This window comes from Chanodichthys erythropterus, chromosome 14 (assembly GCF_024489055.1).
Source record: "Chanodichthys erythropterus isolate Z2021 chromosome 14, ASM2448905v1, whole genome shotgun sequence".
NCBI classification, from domain to species: domain Eukaryota; kingdom Metazoa; phylum Chordata; class Actinopteri; order Cypriniformes; family Xenocyprididae; genus Chanodichthys; species Chanodichthys erythropterus.
In genome coordinates this window covers 1,176,746-1,182,536 of record NC_090234.1, presented here as the reverse complement: position 1 = coordinate 1,182,536, position 5,791 = coordinate 1,176,746, and positions in this window count along the sequence as shown.

Genomic DNA, 5,791 nt, shown 5'->3' with positions numbered 1-5,791 from the left:
ACACCGCCTCCTCCTCACAACCGGAAGTAGAAGCGGAGCATAAACACCCTCACATAATAAAAGCACGGCTGATCTATTTACAACAGACAGGGTGAATTCACATTACATGCCGACTTTCTGTATTATAATTCTTCTTGTTAACAGTCCATCTATGTATATTGGATATATCCATTATTAAATGCTTGAAAGAAAAGAAAAGAAAAAACAGTGATGGTGTAAAGTCCTCCTGGGAAGCTCGTGTTTGTGACGTCACGAGGGTTCAGTCTGCTTCTGGAAAATGTGCATCATGTGTTTTGCTTTTTTATGTTTTTAATTACTTTATCGTTACATAGTATATTGTTATATTACAATGCTATATTTGTGCAGGCATTTAGCTTATTGTTGTAAATCAAAAGCCTGATGATGTCACTGCTGAATACCTGTAAGCGTGTGGTACTGCGTCACGTTTCTCACTGGCCCAACTCGTAAATTCAGGGCTTAAAGAAAATCCTGAGCTTTCTACTCGTATTCATGACTTTGTGGAGGTGTTTATATGCTTTCTTTCCCTGCTAGCTCATCTGCATACACTATTGAGAGCCACGCCCACATCTCAACATCCAATCAACAGAGAATAAGTCCTCTGATGGCACGTTAAGGCAGGAACACACCAAGTTTTTGTACGTCGGCCGACTAAGTTTTCTCAGTGTGTTCCGCACCGTCGGCTGAAGTTGGTCCTCGTCTGCTTTATTTCGCCCGATTCGACATGTTGAATTAGTGTCGGAGTTCGTTGGTCCGTCGGGCCATCTGATCATTCTGATTGGCTCTTCAGATACTGCCACCTGCTGGTTCGGAAAGGCATTTCATCTTACGCGGGCGCAGAACAGACGTGCTGATTAGCCAACGCTGCCGACGTGAGCCAACCCTGCAGTCTGCTTCCGTTGCCACTAGGTTCACACGCGGCTTGCTGTGTTCTGGGCTTTACAGGCGGTTCAGTTCAGACAGAACCGTGAAAGACTGAGCTGTGTTCCATTAGATCCTGATCCTGAAGGTCACAGAGGTCGAACCGAGGCCAGTGTTGTTAAATGGGATGGTCTAGCCTACAGAGGATTGCTCTTGTCGCCTAGCAGCTGTGACGAGCCGCAGTGATGTTTCTGCTGGACTTTTCTGAAAGTTTTGTTAAACTGCCTGAAAAGAAAACAGGGTTCATAACCTGTCCAAATATGTTCACCACGGCAGTGGCGCAAAAAGTGGGTATGCGCTATATGCGGCGCATAGGGGCGCCGCACCATTGGGGGCGCCAAAGCGATGGTTAATTTTTTTTTTAATAATAAAAGTTATATAAATTCATATAAAAGTTATATATAAAAAAAGTTATATAAATTTTAGAGGACTAACAGGCTAGAGTAGGCGCCGGTGCCCTCATAAGATTCCATCATAGAATTTAGACAGAAGGGTAATATCACGAGTGGGCGGGGCGCAGCGCTGAGTGAGCAGCAGTAACGTAAGTGAGTTGTAATTGAAACTCGAAAAAGATGGATAAAGCAAAAAAGCTATCGGGGGCTAAAAATAGAAAAAAAAAGAAAAGGAGATGGCATGTCAAGGGATGCGACAGCAGCTAAATAAGTGGATGGTGAAAGGCAACAGGTAGGATTTAAAATGTGACGTCTATGCTTGGAGGCTTGCAAATACGTGTTAACAGACTAGCTAGCATTTGCTAACACTGGGAATGTAGCAGACAGAATATGTAGCTAGCTTAGAATATGCAAAACCGAGGTTGCTGAGCTGAAAAATATAAGGTAGCATGTACAATAAATGACAAGAATCAGGAAAACAACTTTAATATCTCTGGTTTACCGTGGAATCATGCATATATTTGCTACCAAACTTAGGCTTGCAAATATTAATGTTGACTGACAAGTGTTTACTTACTTACTGCAAAATAATGTTGCTGATATCTACATTTGGATTTTGGTTAAACCCTTTGGTACCAATCCCATGCATGACATATCTTAATTTTATTAAAGTAAAATGACAACTGGAAAATATAAGGTAGCATGCACAATAATAATGACTAGAAGCTGGAAAACATTACTTATGCAATAAGGCTGGTTTATCATGGAAACAAATAGAATTTTTTTTACATATATACCATATAATTATGGTAGGCTTACAGTGGCTGTCTGATATACTTTAAAATAAACATTTATTATTTCAAACCCATACATGATGATGTCCGGCACACTTATTTATTTAGAAGTGGGGGTAGGGGGGTGCCAACATTTTTAGCAGCATACCCCTCTAACACTGGATAGTTGCGCTCCTGCACCACGGCCTATTATCTATCTAAGCTATCTCTAAAATCACATCTTATCAAGATATGTCAGCATTTGAAACACAGTTTTTTAGTACATCTGTATCCTTAGATATTCACTAAGTTGAAACCTAATACTTCCATTTAAAAGTGTAGTCTGGCATTTTCTCTCCAATCGTAGAGTCATAATAATAAGCTGTTCATGCATGTAAATGATAGATGACTGAAAAGCTGTCATGTTTATGCTCAGTTCTGGTTTAGTTTCGTGTTCTCAGTCCCTGTTTGTGGTTGACCTAGTTTCCTAGGCTGTGTCCGAAACCGTCCCCTTTACTCTTAAATAGGGCACTATTTGAGGGGACAGTCATTTGTGTCTGAAACCACAGTGGACGATAACGAGTGAACTCATTCAGTCCAGCAATAACAGCTGGAGAATACCCATAATGCACTGTGTGAGTCACGTGCCGAATGAATGACCAGAAGATGGAGCCTGCACTAGTGGACCAATGCAGGTAATAGTGAATGAGGGTATAGGGGGCGCTCTAGTGTGTGTCATCTGTTCCCATAGCAACCTATTGTGTTCACCTGTCCCTCGTTGATGCACTCGTTTAGTCCTGTGTGAATATACCTCCTGTTTTCGTTTGCATTTTTCCTGTTGATATTTATTCTCCAGTGATCTAAACTTTAAAAAGCTTATTTTACTTTAAATAAAGATGTTTTTGTTTGTTCTTCATGTGTGTTGGCTGCCACACTGTAGCAATAGTGAGTTTGTATTTCAGATCATTATATATTTCTCCTTCCCGCTGCCTGCCTCATAACCTTCTCTACCCACCGCTGTGATTTGTGTGTCCATATAATCTTAGCATATCATGTGGTAAACAGATCTGCTATAGAGGGGCTCGGAGAGGATATTCTCCTCGAGCTCCTATTAACACGTAAAGAAAGAGAAGGGGAGGAAGAGGGGTGCCGAAAGAACTGACAACGGGAAGAGGCTGATTTTATACCCTGGTATTAATTAGAAGATTAAATGAGGTGTCCACTTGAATTATCAATAACTTAAATTGATATTTGAGGTAGCTATATTAAAGTTTAATGATTTGATAGTGTAAAAGAAGTGTTGGCAATACAATAAAAAGTATGCTTATTTGCAGTACATATTAACAAGACTACTGACTAGAATAATTTTATGGTTCATTGATCAGTACTTTTTACTTTTAATACTTAAGTACATTAAATTCAAGTACTTTTGAACTTTTACTCAAGTAAAACTGAAAATAAGTTCTTATATTTTAATAGAGTAATATTTTAGAAAGGTTTCTGTATTTTGCTCAAGCACTTTATTTGTGTACTTCATCCTCCACTGGTTATTAAGGGATGTGGTGAAGCCAAGGGGTCCAATCTCTGACGATCAGCGTGGATGTGGAGATCACGGTCACACCGGAGGAGGTGGAGGAGAACTGGCAGATCGGGAGGAGGAGCCGGAGCCAGACGGAACCAGCGGAGGAGGTGGAGCAAGGGAGCTAGGGTGGACCAGAAGTCTATCAGTAATCCTAACAGTTCCGGGATGGAAACGGATGCAGGCTCCGGCTCCATCATGAACCTGACAACTAGCTCACGCTTCAGGATGGATCATGGCAGAGCTTTGGTCCTTAACAAGCTCTGTCTCCTGGTCTGTGGCGGCTGGTATCACTCATGGGTTGAGGCGTCCTCTGGAGGAATGGGCTAACCCCACAGTTAGGAGGGAGCCATCCAGCCCCAATGCGTCATCGATGTAATGCAGCGAGCGATAAAACGAAAGGAGGTGGTCCCCTGGGTGGATGAAGATAGTTTCTGTTTAGTGTTTGCTGGATATTCTGCAATGGAAATGAGGTGTAAAGGAGGCTGCAATGGTCAAAGATGAAGATACCACAATTGATTAAGAAACAAACACCGGGTAAAAATCCAAACAGATGACGAATACAAACGGGTAAATCCACTCAGGGTAATAAAATCCACATGGTTAAAGCACACAACAACATACCTCAAAACAGTATCTGACAAAGGGTGAGGGGTTTAAATGCACAGGACACTGATGAACAGGTGCTGAACTCATGAGTTTCTGTGGTGACTGACACAAACACTAGCTGTGTCTCAGACGGGTCTGTCCCTTTCTCAAACTCCACTGCACTCGTGTCTGATCTTTTTTCTCTTTTGCGCTCCATCTTTTATGAGCCCACCAAACAACCGTGGTAAGTCGGAATCAATCACCAAACACATCTGGCATCTGACGAGAGATTCACATGGGATAAATGTAGGGAGATAGTCAGGCTGACGGAGAAGATTTCAGAAATAGAGACACACATTAATCGAGGATAGTAAGAATGCAGGGACTCTAGATACTGTTTTGGATGTGATTAATTTATCAAACCCTGTACAGTGTTTGGTTCCGGCTGTAGAGTCCGTGAGACGGCCTAGCCGTGGGAAAAACACCGCTCTTCTGTTCCGGTTAGAGCATCAAACAGGTTCTCCCACTCAGTGACGCACACACTGAGAATCCTGTGGAAGATTATATTACACGGAGCATGAAAATAGAGACACCAGCCACCATAGTCACACTTTACCAGAAGCAAAGCAAATTTAAAAGTGCTGGTTAACATTAAATGTAAAAACTCAAAGATAGTTAATCATGTCGGCTCTAATAATGTCTAATGATCACTAAAATTACCACTGAAGAGGTGTGTGTCAGGCACTGTAATTTGCTCTGGCCCCCTCCCTGCTTATCGGTGTGACGAGAGACATTTGTTCACTAGGGCCTAGATTTATTTTATTGTTGTATTTAGTTTAATTATCTTATTTCTATTATGTGTATGTTTTTCTTTTCTGTGAAAGAGCATCTCAGCTCTTGGCCACTCGTGCAGTGTATGGCAGCGTTTGCTAGCTCTCTCAGGTAATTTCACAGCACGTGGAGCCGGCGTCAACACCATGACGCAGCGTCGAAGTTCACTTTGAAAAGGAACGTCTCAGGTTATGTTCATAACCCGGTTCCCTGCGTCGTGTTGCCATACTTCAGGCATGCCCGTGCGTCTTCCTTCAGACAGTCTGGAGCTGATGACGTGTTGTTTAGGCAGCCTTTTATAGCCTGTCAGCACACCTGTGATGTCCTCCGACTGCCATCAGGATGGGTGTGTATCTTCAGTCACCGGATCACACGGAGCGTTCCCATAGGGTCAACACCATGACGCAGCGTCTCGTTCCCCTTCTGAGGAAAGCGGGTTAAACACGTAACCTGAGACAGTCGATTCGCTGAACTGAGGCAGCTTCAATGACGTATGCGGCTGACGACCTGCCGTGAGGACGGGGCAGCCTGTCAATCACGTGAGATCCACCAATAGCAAACCAAATCAATCCCGCCCTGCATTTGTTCTTGTTCCAGAAGCCGTTTCACTTCGATCTCCCCCATATTCTGCAATGTGAAAGCAGGCTATCTTCTGTGAGTGTGCGAGACTTATAATTTTTTAGCCAATA